The sequence below is a fragment of the Neophocaena asiaeorientalis genome, unplaced genomic scaffold (genome assembly GCF_003031525.2).
Source record: "Neophocaena asiaeorientalis asiaeorientalis breed wild unplaced genomic scaffold, Neophocaena_asiaeorientalis_V1.1 scaffold203, whole genome shotgun sequence".
Lineage (NCBI taxonomy): Eukaryota > Metazoa > Chordata > Mammalia > Artiodactyla > Phocoenidae > Neophocaena > Neophocaena asiaeorientalis.
Genome location: NW_020172776.1, coordinates 959,211 through 975,739, shown reverse-complemented (window position 1 = coordinate 975,739; position 16,529 = coordinate 959,211). Strand labels below are relative to the sequence as shown.

Here is a 16,529-nt window from a genome sequence, read left to right as displayed (position 1 = left end):
TGCACAGCCAAAGCTGCAGACCAGTGCTCTAAAAGCATCGCTTATGAAAGTTTAGTGTACATTTAAATTGCCTGGGGAGCTTGGAAATGACAGATTCTGGTCCAGTAAAGTCTGGGGTGGGGCCTGGGATTCTACATTTCTAACAAGCTCTTAGGCGCTACTGATGCTGCTATTCTGTGGACCACAATTTAAGCAGCAAAATTCTACAGCACAGGCCCGAGGGAGGTATCGCTATTCTGAGGACCCGCAGCTTTGCCTGTCATGGAGAGTTTCTCACTGGAGTTCCTTTGCTCCTTAAGCCCTGACCTTAGCCATTTTGGGAGCCTATTCTGATCCCTTTTACCCTATTCTGGGTAATGGGGCACAAGTCTCCCTTGATGCCTGGGGGAAGCCCCTAATTCCTACAACCTCGTTATGCAGATGACTTTGGTTCTCCTGCCAGGAGGCTCACCTTTCATAAGCAAACAGGTGTTTTCCTAAACAATCAAGCCATTTTTCTTCTGCTTCCTCTCTTCCTCACCCCGTGCACCCACCCTCCATCTCTAGAATTCAGACATGTACCTACAGTGGTTTATTTTTTGTATCATTTGTTTTCCTTTCCTGTATTGGCAAAGCCTGAGACTTAGTGATAAAGGCTCGGATGCAGGTGTGAACAACCTGCACGGAGCAGACGGTGTGGGATGAGAACAAGGTAGGACGTGCAGAAGAGGCACCAGACTGAGGAGATGGGAGGGTAGCCCCTTAGTCACATGGGGTCTCATCCCCAGACCTTCAGCTAAGAGAAACACAGGACTTGTTTCAGAACTAAAATGATAGTGAATCTTTTAGTTTGCTGTGTAAAAGTGTAACTAGAGATGAATGAAAAGACACCTCAGTCTTCCTACAGAGTGTGGGTCTATTTCATGATAACAAGTCTTTCGTTGCTTACAGTATTGATGAAAGAAACCTCGTGTTTCTACAGGTGAATCCCTGGACAGAGGTGACCCAATCTGATCATCAAAGTCAGGGTTCTGATACCCACGGTGGCCTTACTGAGGCGACAGACCGGTATGAGGTCCTGTCTCCATGTGAGGCATCTCCATCTGAGCAAGTTCACATTCCCAGGCCAGTCCCTGCTCTGCATTGCCCCGGAGTGACTCGTTCGGGGAATGTTCCTCATGGTAGTGGGAAGTTAGATCTAAACTAAGCTGCCCCAGTGTCACCCAGCTCCCTGAAAGCCGCAGAGTTGTTTCACAGGCTGTGCATTTTGCCGAAACTTGGCTCCAAGAGGGCGAGTCTCTGTTTCTGGCCTGCTAGAACATTCACTAATATTCTGCCCACATATGATGCTGGAGCTTCACCTCCAGTGGCTCTGGTTCTTCTGCTCCAAGGCATGGTATTCTCGGGATAACCTGGAAAGCCCCAAGTCTTCCCTTTGTCTGCAATTGTCTTTTCCTTTAATTGCTACTCCAAGTGGCTGCAGTCCCTGCCTCATTTCCCGTAGGATTTCTGACGTGCCCCACACTCAGTTCCTGCTTCCACTCAGCATGGGTGCAGCCCATCTCCCCCAACTTTGGAGAGCCCCTCTCCCACCTCTCTGTCCCTCCCATTTGCTCGCAGGGCCTTGAACATAAGAGATTTTAGCTGAAGGTTTAGGGACAATGGAGGGGAATTACAGCCCAGGGCAGACCAAGTAAGCAATTTCTCAATAAAATCAACTATGGGGCATTCTAGCTTCATTGGCAAAGATCTCCTTGGTCATCTTTCACCTTAGGACCCCGGACCCTGGTGGTGCAGAGCTTGGCCCCCTCTCTACAGAGACTTCTCTCCGTTCTTTCAGGGTCTTAGACCCCTGGCTCAGCACCACCCAGGGAAGACAATATTCTTGCAACTTTATCAGGCCAATACCGTCTAGTTCCTTTTTCTGGGTGGTAACCTTTCTCCTGATCACTGAAAGGGATCTCACCTTTCACAGCCAACCATGTCCTATCAAGGTCATTCCATAAACAGCCATCTACTACGGAGATCAGTTCTATTCCCTAAACGACAAAAGAGATCATTATTAGGAAACAGTCTGGTGATTCCTCAAAAAGTTAAACATAGACTTACTATGTGATCCAGCAATTCTACATCAGAATACTCTACATCAGTATATACCCAGAATATTCTACATCAGTATATACCCAGAAGAACTGAAAGCAGGGACTTGAACAGATTTTTGTTCACCCATGTTCATTGTAGCACTATTCATAGCGGTCAAAAGGTGAAAAGAGCCCAAATGTCCTCCATGGACGAATGGATACACAAATCGTGGTGCAGACATAAAACAGAATATTATTCAGCCTTAAACAGGAATGAAGTCACTGATACATGTTACAACACACATGAACCTTGGAAACATTATGCTAAGTGAAATAAGCCAGACATAAAAGAACAAGTATTACATGGTTCCACTTATATGAGATGCCTAGAGTGCTCCAATTTATAGGGATAGAAAGTAGAATAGAGGTTGCCAGGGGCTGGGAGAGGGGAGAGTGAGGAACTCTTGTTTAATGGGTGCAGAGCTTCTGTTTGGGATGATGAAAAAATTCTGGAAACTGGTAGTGGTGATGGTTGCAGAACACCATGAATGTACTTAATGCTACCGAACTGGAAACGGTTAAAATGATACATTTTATGTCATGTATATTTTACTACAAGAAAAAAAAAACCAAATTAGAAGGCTTGCCTCTTTCATCTGGCACAGCCTCAGGCCAGGCCTTTCTCATACAAGTCCCTGAGGAGCCCCCGAGGGGACGGTGCGGGCTGAGGGCAAGGTGGGCTGGCCTTGCGGCACAGCTGTGCCTGTGAAGCAGGCGGGGCTGCACTGCAGATTCTGCTTCTCTTTAGGACTCAGCATCAATGCCTGGCTCACAGGTAAGCCTTCCCTCTAAAGATCCCAAATGCTTTGCTGTTCTCAGTTTTCACCTGTCTTTTGATTGGGTTGAAGCCAGCTCCCTCCCTGGGATTAATATTCACAACAGGCAGTGAGCGATTAATTTAACCAGTTGAAATTTATTGTACACTCGCCTTAACTCCAAGCCAGCTTCTGCTGGGTGTTTATTTTTCATGGTTGAAGCATTGCACATGACAGCCCCTAAGCCTCTGAATTTAAAGCACACCGTTGTGCAGAATTCCTGCTGCCCCCCTTCCTCTCGCCCAAACCTCTGAAATCCACAGAGCTCTGAGTTCCACACCACGTCTCAGAGAAGGGAATTCTTGACTGCTGGCCTGTGGGAACAGTTGTGAGCCCGGGGACAGTTTCAGATTTGGATTTCATGCCTGGCGCAGGGAGCTGGTGACTCATTTCATTTCAGGGGGCTTCAGTCAATAAATTCTGACTCTGACCTACCGGCACAGCCTACTCTACCACCAGCTGTCACAAAAACAACCAGAGTCTGAGCCGACCTCTCAGAGCATTCAGGAGACCCTCTCTGATGTGTCCATCCGCACCCGGGTCGCACATGGGCCGCCGGGCATTGTGTCGCTTCTCCAGCCCAACCCCTCTCCTCCCGCCTCACCCCACTGGCCACCCTGCAAAGTGTCTGTCTGGAGAGGACTCTACTGCTGGCACTAACAAGGCAGAACAAAGGCCTGCGTGCTTGCAGAGTTCCATTCGGAGTGCGCGACAATTTCAGAGCACAAATGGAAAAAGGAAAAAAAATGGTTTGAAATCTATAGCCGGCTTTTATTAAACCAGAACTTGCGGCTCTCAGCTGACAATCAGCCAGCAGCTAACACCCATGAGGGACGGTTCTTTCTCGCAGCTTCTGGCTGGCTACTAGCTACCAGCAGCCTTCTGACCCCCTTTCTAGGGAAGTAACAGCTGGCAGCTGACAAAGGCGCTGGCAGAGTGGGCAACTTTCTCTCTCTGGAAACAGATATAAGATTGGCAGGAAATAAGGCATTTAAAATATGACGATTATAAGCATTTTTCACTTGCCTTTATTACATTTTTGGATTCTGGCTCTGATGGCTGAAATGTATTATGTGCTAAGGAGCTTTGATGGCTTTTTTTTTTTTTTCCAAAATAGAAGTCCCAGCTCTTTTCCCTGTCACTACCACCAAGCCAGATAAAGGTGCATTCCACCAGTGCTGTCTACTGAGCTGTCTTTCTTCTTTTTTAATTTTATTTATATTTTTATACAGCAGGTTCTTATTAGTCATCCATTTTATACACATCAGTGTATACATGTCAATCCTATTCTCCCAATTAGCTGTCTTTAAAACAACTGTCAATAAACAAAGATAATTGACTAATGGCCATGGGCATAAAGGAACTTACATGTGATGCTCCTGACTGATTAAAACATGGCTTTAGCATATCTGAGCCTGTCAGGCAGGGCCTTCTGTGGTGTTTGTGGCAGTTGAGGAGAAGTGGAATAGGGAAATATGAGGTATAGATGGATTCATGAGTGGTGGGTTGGATAAAGATTAATTTAGCTTAATTTCTCTCTTCTATGCACTACCCAGCCCTCCATTTTTCTGTCAGAAAGGGCAGAGGTAGTAGGTATACAGCAGGAGGCCCCAGCCGAGGAGACAGTTACTGCGAGAGGGGACACCCATCCTCACGAGAGGGGAAGGACACGGTGGGGACACTTCAGCCACTTTGGTTCTAGCTGCTTTGCCACTGTGTTTCTCTTCACAGGGCATAGCACTCTGGGGTTGTAACCAATACACTATTTGCAATATTGCTGTTTTGTTTGTTTTTTTTTTGCGGTACGCGGGCCTCTCACTGCTGTGGCCTCTCCCGTTGCGGAGCACAGGCTCCGGACGCGCAGGCTCAGCGGCCATGGCTCACGGGCCTAGCCGCTCCGTAGCATGTGGGATCCTCCCGGACCGGGGCACGAACCCGTGTCCCCTGCAGTGGCAGGCGGACTCTCAACCACTGCGCCACCAGGGAAGCCCAATATTGCTGTTTTTACCCTGATAATAATACTACAATCTGCCATTGTAACAGTTGACCTATGTGGAAAATTTTAAAGTGTAGATGTTCAAGGTAATGTTTGTCCAAAGAGCACCGGATGGATGAGGATGAAAAGCCTGGGTTCTGAACGCAAGTGGCCAAAAGGACAGAGAAATATCTAGAAGGTCAAAAGGACTAGACTAGGTAAAAAAAAAAAAAAAAAGGACTAGACTAGATGGAAGAAGTATGTTTCCATTACAGACTTAAATGCTACACATATATATATGCATTTTGATTTGGCAAGCAGAGAATTTTCAGAGCACTGGATTCTGTTTCTTAAGTTGTTCCCTAAGAAAAAATTGAGTCAACCTTGAGAGGAAGGCTTATTTTTCAAGACGGCAGACTGTGCACATGGGTGTCTGTCTGCTCCCTTCCTAGGACCCATTAGAATGACAATGAAGGAATATGAAAAAGATATAACCCACAACATGAAGAGAACTGAGGGGGCAGGAATCAGTGGATGGTGGGAGAAGGAAGGTAAAAGAGAGGACAGTTGATTTTCTAAATAAGCCGTCTGTACAATTTGTTTTTTAAATTGTGTAGATATGTTGCTTTTAAGTTTTTTTTTTTTTTTTTAAGTTGGATGGGAGCTTGGCTGTTGTCTTGTTCCTACTCCTGCTTTTAATCAAGACCACACGTACACCATCCTAAAGACACAAGCTGCCATCCTATTCTTTTTTTTTTTTTTGCGGTACGCGGGCCTCTCACTGTTGTGGCCTCTCCCGTTGCGGAGCCGCGCAGGCTCAGCGGCCATGGCTCACGGGCCCAGCCGCTCCGCAGCATGTGGGATCTTCCCGGACCGGGGCACGAACCCGTGTCCCCTGCATCGGCAGGTGGACTCTCAACCACTGCGCCACCAGGGAAGCCCCATCCTATTCTTAATAATCCCCAGAGAAAGGCAATGCCAGCCTCTCCTTAACTGAGCCATTTCATTGTCTGACAATCATAGTTTTGATTCACGTTTTCCTTGTAGCCTGAAGGTGATAATGTCCTGTCTGAAGGAGCTAATGTACACCCAAGGGAGTAGCCTGGCTCTGTTCAATGAAATAAAATGTCCAGAGCTGTCCTCTTTCCGTTTTCTATGGCAACACACTTTTATGTGTGATTAAGAAACAAAACAACAAAGGGGGAAACGTACGGAGCTTATCAAAGTGCAATAGTTGCTGCTTCACCAGAAAAACTAGTGTTTTCATTCTATTTCTGGTGCTGTTAGGCTGACCCTAGGGAACCAAAGATGTTTTGCACTGAGATAAAAATGAACACTTAACAGTTATAGTCAGCCCATGGCAAAACTGTGAAATAGGCAAAATTTGTCATTTGGATTTTTCCAACATCCCCTGCTGGGTCTTTCTTCTTATGGTCCCCTCTCTCAGCTCCAAGGCACCTGCTGCTCTCTAGATGCCAGAAAAACAAAACAAAACTGTTTTACACTAAAGTGTCATTGACTGCCTGTGAATTCAACCCCAAGGACATTTGCATCCCCTATCACTCTGGATGCAATCAAGAGGGAGAATCTATAATTGGGACAGAGAAAGTACAACATAAAAAATTATTAACTATAACAGGGGATTAAAGTAGCAAAGAGTTAGTGAGAAGTAAAGAGAGCTCTAAAGAATTTAGGAATGGCAGATAAGGAACAACAACCCATAGGGCTGAGACAGAGGTCTTGAGGAAGAGGCCCCCAGGGCCGAGATTCAGACCTTCTTGAAGAGGGCACAGCTGTGGCTCACCAGATGGCAGAGAAGACTCCGGGATGCTGCACCGGGGGAACTTGCTGGAAATCTGCTTTCTAGGGTTGCAGGAAAAGCTGATCACAGGGCGATATCTCACCAGAAGTACTCTGCTATAAAACTACCCAAGGTGAGGGAAGTGCCAGGGAAGCTGCTGACCACTGGGTGCTGCTGGCCACTGTGCATTACAGGAGCTGGGCACTGGAGAAGCTGCTGGTGCTACAGGAGCCTGGGAAGCTGCAGAAGTCTGTCAGGCAAGCATAGGGAGCCAGGACAGAAATCCCCTTCCTCCTGCAGTGTCTCTCCAGCATCCTCTATTGATGTAACTTACAATGGTGCCAGCTGCAACGGAAAATATTTAAAGGGTACAGGCCCACTTTTGAAAAGCAGGTAATGAAGGATAAACTTGGAGCTGAGGGGGCAATAAATTGATAACTGGCATGCATCTTAAAAGAGAAAGACAAGATCAAGATGATGTTGAAGCCAATGATATGATTCTCTAATGGTAAAGTCCCAGAATAGGCAGGCGAGAGAAGGTATTTTGGAGCAGAGAGCTTTCTAATGGTCCAGAAATCACACTATGTAGGTGACATAAATGTATATTAGGATTGAGTGGGATTATTCAATGTTACTTCTTGGTAGAACTGGGATGCTCTCAGGCCTTGAACTCTCAGTTCAAGGTTCACCTCCATTCCTAGATGTGGTGGAGACTGGCTAGATGGCCACCAATTCTATTTCTTCTTTCAAGCACGTGCGGAGACAGCATTCCCCAGAGTATGCAACAGGTTCTAGTTGATGGAATGTGGGAAGAAGTAATAAATGCCCCTTTCAGATCTAGCCCCTAAAAGGTCCCACCAGACTATCAGTTCATTTCCCTTCACTGATGGGCATATGAAGGCAGAGGATCCAGTAGAGGCTTCAAAGAAGCTCTCGGGAATGGTGGTGCCATAAGATGGAAAGAGCTTGAGTCACGGCTCAGAGGAAAGATATACAGGTGAGCTGCTCAGCCCACATTAGATTAGAATGGAACTAAACCGTGTTAAGCTTCTGAGACTTCTGGGATTTTGTTACTGCAGCTAGTGTTAATTTCCCTGGGTAAATTAAGACCCCTAGGACAGCCTCAATCTTAAATAGGAGAGAGATGGGACCCATCATTCCTTTTGTTTGAGCTCATTAAAACCAGGAAGATGGATCATATATTCTCTTCCATCCTGTGTCTCCTAAGTGTGGGATATCAGAGTCCCAGAATAATTTTCCATGGCCTGCTGTGGAGGGCAAAGCATGGCAACTAGGTTTCCTTACTGAGCAGAACAGACTCCCTGAAGGTGAACGTCAGGGCCCATTTTTTTCTCACTTCTGGGAGTTGTTGGTACAAAAAGGATTGACCTGGAGGCCCATAGTTGGCCTCAGTGCCCAGGAGAACTTGTCCTGGTCCAGGAAGGGAGCACATTCCTGCCAAAGCTCAGCCTCCGCCACTTCAGATGGCTCTGCTTCTGGTCCACACCGAGTGCCCCTGGAAGAGCCCCAAGCTCTGAGTTCCACTCTTCTCTCCGTTATTCACCGAACAACAGGGGCAGATTTGATCCCCTCTGCAAATATTTAGAAAATGCATTGTTTTCTATATTTAAATGGATAAATATTAAATATGTTTTCCCCTTCATTTCTTTCCTTTCAACACGTCCAGACTCTTTCTGAGTGTGCATTGGTAATGAAGGATATTACACATGGGTTTTCTGCCATCTGCAAAACCCAAGTAAGATCCACTTCTGCCGCCTCCTCTGTTTTACCGCTGTCAGACTTTAAAGCCACCAGGAGACACCTCTGCCACGTCTGCCTTGGAGGAGCATCACCCCAGATCCCTGCCATCTGAGGTCCTCAGGAACACTGCTCTGAGCCTCGGGGGCTGACTTTATATGACTCGAGTAGGGTTAGCGCAAACCCCCGAAGGTCTGCCTCCTGCCCTCCAACACCCGCTGAGCAAATCACTTTCGCCAGCAGCGTGGCACTGTGTAAAGTCCATGTAGGATGGTCTGGAAAGAGCACAGTTTCCTATGGTGACAGGCAGCTAGGCTGGTGTGCTCTAACACCCGCTCACTCCTTTATTAGATTGCAAATTATATCAGCCTGAGGCCTTTGGAGCAGAACACACAAGGAGGGCCTGGGGAGGGGGAAGACACTGGCAAACGGTATCTGAACCCAGACTTGGGAAAGCTTTTTATATTGTGAGGTTTCTTGGTGTAAGAAATCTGGTACCCTGACGGCAGCCCCCTCTAACCCCCCAACAGACACCTTTCTGGGGTTATGATGAACTTCAGGGAAACCAGCGAACTAGAAAGATGGGGGTGGTGACAACAGTTTTATTCTCTGACACATGGTTACATGGTTCCACTTTAGAATTCTGGTTTGGGACAAAGGAGCTCCGAAAGAACTCACTGAACCAAACATTTGAGGGGCTTTTTACATGAAATCTCTATCAGTCCCCCAGCATTGCTGCAGGATCCACATTTTCAGCTTTGTCTCTGATTTAACAGGGTGGCACAGGTTGACATTTGTGAACACAAGGGACCTTGGAGCCTACAGAGTTGAGGGCTTTTCACACACCTAAGCCCCAAATCACGTTCGCCCTGACAGACTTGCTTATGGCGACGGCTAGGCTGCCCAGGTGCTATAAATCATTGCTCTCCAAAAAAGGGGTGGGTGTTAGAGGGAGGAAATGTCATCTTCAAAAAATGTCAAGTGGCATGTCTGGGTTAGCCCTGGAGCATTCCCAAATGCCAGATCATTAGAGGCAGCTTTGCAGGTCTGGAAGAGGATAAGGCTATAGAGGAAGCTGAGTGCCACTAGGGGCAGTGAATTCTGCCCTGGGGGAGCCTGGACCACGAAGGCTGCTGTGGCTCCTTAAACCCCAAAAAGGTGAGGTGGAGAAGAGAGGGGGCGAGGTACATCAAGGAGTGAGTCATGACCAAGAAAGGTTCCCACAAAAGCTGAGCCCACGTTAGGGAGGCGGCACAGTGCGGAGATTAGAGAGTGGATTCCGGCCCGGGCTGGCTGCACTCAGTCCTGGCTCCCCCCACTTATTACCTTGGGCAAGTCACCTAGCCCCACCTTGTTTGCTAGTTCTCTCAACTGTGATGTGAGGATAATAGGCCTCTCGATGTGTAAACTGTTTAGAAGGGAACCTGGCATATCAGGGGTAATTTATGAGCAGTGGTCATCCAAGTACCTACAGGGGAAGAGGAGGCAGAAGTGCCTCTTCTCCCCTCACCTTATGCTTCACGACCACAGACACTCTGCTGGCAGACACGGAGGGCCAGGCACATGAAAATCAACACAGAATCCATACCTGCCCCATTCCTTCCTTCTATTTAGGCAGCGTGTGCCGGTGGAAAGGCCTCCGGGTGGGGCGTCAAGGGACCCGGGGTTTTATCTCAGCCTTGTCACCAGAGTCAGAGGCCATACGCCTAATCTTCCTGGCTTTTGTTTTACAGATGTCTCCAGCAGCTCAATGGGCCTTGAAGTTAATCTGGTCCATATTCATAACGTTGACAACAGCAGTAACAGCTGCTACTATTAGCATTTATCAAAAGCTTCCTGTGTCACACACTGTTCTTAGTGCTTTCTGTGAAGTAGCTCAGAATTATTGAGGTAGTTACTACTTTCATACTCATTTCACAGATGGGAAGACTGAGGGAGAGAGAAGTTAGATGACGTATTTTACATACATTAGCTCATTATCAAAATAGTAGAGGTATTATCTACTATTTACAAATGACATATTATCTCATAATGAGGTATTATTTCTATTTACAGATGAGAAACTGAGGCTCAGAGAAGGTAAACATTCCTTCTGCCTCCCAAAGAGAGAGTAGACTTAAATTTAAATCCTTACAGAGTCTCTTTCAACATGAGCAGTCTTTCTCAATTATTTATTTCTTTTTCTTTTTATTGGCCGGGAAGAGCAGCATGTGGAATTTTAGTTACCAGGGATCGAACCTGAGCCCCCCTGCAGTGGAAGCGCGGAGTCCTAGCCACTGGACCGCCATGGGAAGTCCCTCAATTATTTATTTTTTATCAAGGAACAACTTACATTTAATAATGTGCACTAGTCTTAAGCGTGCAGCTCAGTGGATTTTTACTTATGTATACACCAGTGGAACCACCAACCTGATCAAGATTTATAACATTTCCTTCACTGCAGTAGGTTCTCCCAGTTAACACCCTCCCAACCCCAATATAGCCCTAGGTTAACTTCTATCACCATTGATTAGTTCTGTCTGTTTTAAAACTTCATATAAATGGACTCACACAGAATGCACTCTTTTGTGCGCCGTTTCTTTCACTCAACATAGTAAGTGTGAGATTTCATCCACGTTTTGGTGTGTATCAATAGCTTCTTCTTCTTTATTGATTGCTATGTAGTATTCTCAGTTGTATGAATTTATCCACAATTTCACTGATCCATTCTTCTACTGATGAACATATAGATTGTTTCCGGTTTTTGGCTATTAAGAATAAAGCTGCTATGAATATTCATGTACAAGCAAGCATATGCAGTAATTTCTCATGAATATATACCTGGAGTGAAATTGCTGGGACATAGGGTAGTAGGCATATGCTTAACTTTGCTGCCAATTTTCCAAAACAGTGGAACAAAGTTATACTCCTACCAGCAATAAATGACCTTTTAATCGCTCCACATCCTCACTCAACATCGATATTGTCAGCCCTTTTGCTGTTAGCCAATCAGTGCTATCCCATTGTGATCATAATTTGCATTTCCTTGATGAGTAATGTTGTAAAGTACTTTTTCCAATGCTTGCTTACTGGCCATCTGGATATCCTCGTTTGTGAAGGGGCTGTACAAGTCTTTTGTCCATTTTTACATGGATTATTTGTCTTTTTCTTATAGACCTGTAGTTCTTATATATTCTGGGTTTGAGTGCCTTGTAAGAAATATGTATTGCAAATACCTTCAAGTCTGTGACTTGCTGATTCACTTGCTTAATGGTGTTTTTGATGAACATGAGTTCTTATGCTTAAAAAGGTCCAATTTATCTTTTTATTTTTCTTTTGGCCATGCCGCATGGCATGTGGGATCTTAGTTCCCCCACCAGGGATTGAATCTGTGCCCCCTGCAATGGAAGCTCAGAGTCTTAACCACTGGACCGCCAGGGAAGTCCCTATCACTTTCTCATTTTATAATTTTTCTTTTAAAAAGGTCCAATTTAGTGCTTCTCTGGTGGCGCAGTGGTTGAGAGTCCGCCTGCCGATGCAGGGGACGCGGGTTCGTGCCCCGGTCCGGGAAGATCCCACATGCCGCCAAGCGGCTGGGCCCGTGAGCCACGGCCGCTGAGCCTGCGTGTCAGGAGCCTGTGCTCCGCAACGGGAGAGGCCACAACAGTGAGAGGCCCGCGTACCACACACACACACAAAAAGGTCCAATTTATCATGTTTTACTTTTATAGTTGAAAGAAGTCTGCCTACTCCAAGGTGAAGATAATCTACTATGTTTTCCTCTAGAGTTCTTATTGTTTTACCTTTCATATTTACAAGTATGATTCACCCTCCAATTAATTTTTGTGTACAGAGTGTGGTAAATGTGAAGGTTCATTTTTTTTTTCACACGTACATGCAAAATGATTTAGCAGCATTATATTGAAAAGACCATCCTTTTCCTGTTGGATTACAATGGTGCTTTTGTTGCAAACCAAATGACTATATTTGTATGGGTCTGTTTCTGGAGTATATTTTGTTCCACTGGTCTATTTGTTTATTATTTCCCCAGTACCACTCTGCTTCATAGTTTTATAGTAAGTCTTCAAATCTGATAGCATAACTTCTCCAACTTTATTATTCTTCTTCAAAATGGTTTTGGCTATTCTAAGTCCTTTGCATTTCCTTACAAATTTTAGAATCTTGTTGTCAATTTCCATAAAATCTTCCATTGGAATTTTGACTGGGATTGCCTTGACTCAACGGATCAATGTAGAGAGAACTGACATCTTAATAATATTAAATTTTCCAGTCCATGAAGATAGAATATCTTTCCCCAATTATTTAGTGTGAATAACAGTATTTGAGGAAATCTTTAGTATTTTTAAACAGTTAAGCATAGAGTTACCATATGATCCAGTAATTCCATACCTAGTTATATACCCAAAGGAACTGAAAACATATGAACTCATAAGAACTTATACATGAATGTTCTCAATAGCAGATTCACATTAGCCAAAATGTAGAAACAACTCAAATGTCCATCAGCTGATGAATGGATCATAAAATGTGGTATATCCATATAATGGAACATAATTTGGCAATAAAATAATAAAGTACCAATATATGCTACAACATGCATAAGCCTTGAAAATATTATGCTAAATAAAAAAGGCCAGTCACAAATCATCACCTATTGTATGATACTATTTAAATGAAACGTCCAGAATAGGCAAATCTATAGAGACAGAAAACAGAGAGTGGTTGCCTAGGGCTGGGGGGATGGGAAGAAAATGAGTGAGTGATGGCTAAGGGGCTTGGGATTTCTTTTGGGGTAATGAAAATGTTCTAAAATTGATAGTGGTGATGGTTACACAACTCTGTGAATCTACGAAAAGCATTAAATTGTATGAATCAGATGGCATGTGAATTATATAAATGAGTGAATCGAATTATATCTCAATAAAGCTGTTTAAAACTTTTAAAAGTTATTTTGTCCATAATCTATTGTTACGGGCTGAATTGTTTCCCTCCAAAATTTGTATGTTGAAGCCCTTACCCCCAGTCCCTCAGAATGTGACTGTATTTGGACATAAGGCCTTTGAGAGGTGATTAACTTAAAATGAGGCCATAAGGTGGGACCTAATCCAATCTGACTGGGGGAGATGAGGACACAGAGACGTTAGGGATTCATCCACACAGAGGAATGACCATGTGAGGACAGCGAGAAGGTTCCATCTGCACACCAAAGAGAAAGACCATGAAGAAGAAACCAAACCTGCAGACACTTTGATCCTGGACTTCTAGCCTCCAGAACTGTGAGAGATAAATTTCTATTGTTTAAGCCATCCAGGCAGTGGTACTTTGTTATAGCAGCCCTAGCAAACTAATACATCTATGTTGCTTTTTATATTCTTCAATGATCAATTTAGTCTAAAATATATTAATACGTAAACTTCCCAAGTCTAAAGAGGAGTCAAACTGGGCCTTGTTTTCAGCATCTGTAGAGGTTTTTTTGTGTATGTGTGTGAAAACATTTTGATCGTAAGCAGTGCTTTGGAATTCCTGAGGTTTTTTTCCTTTTTAAAATTTTAGACAAATGAGACTAAATTTTGGGGGAAAAGATAATTGTTGAGAAATAGAAGTTTGAAATACACAGAATTCTAAAAAATTCTCAAGTTAAAAATTCTTAATCTGAATTTCATACAGTAAATAATCACAACATGATAATTTTTGAAACTATTTAATTAAAACAGTTTCTGCATGTATTAATGCTTTAGAGCTCAATAAAAAGTTCAAAAATAGATAAAATTATTGGAAAACTCCACTGAATCATTTTTGGGTGGTTCATTTTTAAAATTGAAATCTTTTAAGGAATTATGGTAATTACTGCATGTTTTTTTCTTTGAAAAAAATAAACTAAGAAATAAGTGAATCTTTCTAAACCCCACCTGAATGAACACAAAGGAAGGTGTAAGTATCACATTAATGAGAGGATGCAAGGGAGCCAGGACTTGATTTTCTAACTTGTAGCCATGGGTGTTTCACGGGGAAACTGAACAACCCTGCCACTACAAAAGCAGTTTTGAAATCTAATTTAAAAATTAAATATTAAAAGTAGACACTTGTCTAAAGCAAATATTAAAGTTGACCAAAACATATTTTTGGTGAGAATCATCTCAACACAACAATGGGGAGTAATAGCCCTATACAGTTGACCATTGAACAACATAGGTTGGAACTGCCCAGGTCCACTTATACACAAATTTCTTTCAATAAATATGTACTACAGAGCTATATGATCCTGGGTTGGTTGAATCTGTGAATGTGGAACTGTGGATATGGAGCGTCAACTGGAAAGTTAAAAGCAAGTTTTTGACTATTCAGGGGTGGGTGCCCCTAACCTCCGAGTTGTTCAGTGGTCAACTATATTTGGTAATTTCCCCAAGGTCACATAGGCAGGGGTTCAAAATCAGGTGGTCCTGGAGCCAAAGCCTGTGCCCTTAACCACTATGGTAGACTGAAGTGAAAGAACTGGTCCTGATTCTTCACTTCCCTTTGCTGTAACTTTGCAGAGCTCCCACCAAGGACCGGTATACTCTCTTGCCCTACTGATGTGCGTTTGGCCACCTGACGTGTCATCAGTGATCACAACGCAAGCGGAGGTCTTAAAAGAGTGTGAGTATGGTCTTAGATATATCGTCGGCCCTCCTTATCCACAGGTTCCGCATCTGAGAATTTAACCAACTCAGGATGGAAAATATTTTAAAATTTTTTGAAAAAAATTCCAGAAAGCTCCAAAAAGCAAAACTTGAATCTGTGTGCTGACAACTATTTACATAGCATTTACCACTATTCATATAGTATTTGCATTGTATTAGGTATTATAAGTGAGCTAGAGATTATTTAAAGTGTGTATGAGGATGTGTGTAGCTTGTATGCAAATACTACACAATTTTATATAAGGGACTTGAGCATCCGTGGATTTTGGTGATTGCGGGGGTCATGGAAACCAATCCCCTGCTTACCAAGAAACAACTGTACTTAAAACGTATGCAAGTTTGGCTTGGCTGGGTGTAATAGCCATAAGATAAGCGTTTCCAGGAAGCCACTGACCCCTTCAACCTGGACCTCAGCATAAACACTCTGGGAACAGACCTGAACTTGACCGGAAGCCTGGATCCAAGTCCTGCAGTGGGCAACTTGGAACTCTGAGCCTAGAGTCCAGCTAAGCCTAGCTGGGTTGTGGTCCAACTGCAGGTAACACCGAGAAAAAAAACCCCCGAAACTTGATATTTTAAGCCACTGGGTTTGGGGATAACTTCTGTAAGTGTAGTGTTATTGCAGCCATGGTCAGCCAATACAAACACTATGTTCTCATAGTATGGTCCTGAGACACCCACATCCAAATCATCTGGGCACTTGTTAAAAAGATGAAGATTCCAGGAAAATGATTACTTACATACACTGATTAAGTGGTTTAATGGGACAATTCAGCAGTACATATTAAACTTAAGAATGTATTTAAATGAACAGCAAAGCAATTCCACTTCCAGATATTTCTCCAAGAGAAATTCTTGCTGATATCCACCAAAAAATGTGCAAGGATGTAGGTTGTTTGTAACAGTGAAAATCTGGAAATAACTATCCATCAGTGGAAGAATGGTTAAATGAATGATGCTATTTTCATTCTATGGAATCCTACTGAATGCTATTTGTTAAAAAGAAGAAAGTAAATCTCAATGTGTCGACACGGAGCGTTCTCTGAGACAGATTACTCAGTGAAAAGTCAGGGTGCATGCACACTACTATATTTAAAATACATAACCAACAAGGACCTGCTGCATAGCACAAGGAACTCTCCTCAATATTCTGTAATAACCTAAATGGGAAAAGAATTTGAAAAAGGATAGATACATGTATATGTATATGTATGACTGAATCACTTTGCTGTACACCTGAAACTAACACAACATTGTTAATAAACTATGTTACAGTATAAAATAAAAATTAAAAAAAAAATAAAGTACTGGGCTTCCCTGGTGGTGCAGTGGTTGAGAGTCCGCCTGCCGATGCAGGGGACACGGGTTCGTGCCCCGGTC

General features: G+C 43.7%; 1 long non-coding RNA gene across 1 annotated transcript in view; it reads right to left on the bottom strand.

The window, feature by feature from the left end:
- Nucleotides 1-1,967: 1,967 nt before the first annotated feature.
- Nucleotides 1,968-16,529, bottom strand: part of LOC112396957 (uncharacterized) — a 25,110-nt gene continuing 10,548 nt past the window's right edge. The window contains exon 4 of the long non-coding RNA XR_003002692.1: nt 1,968-2,018. This is a non-coding gene — a long non-coding RNA (uncharacterized LOC112396957). The remainder of the gene's footprint in view (nt 2,019-16,529) is intronic.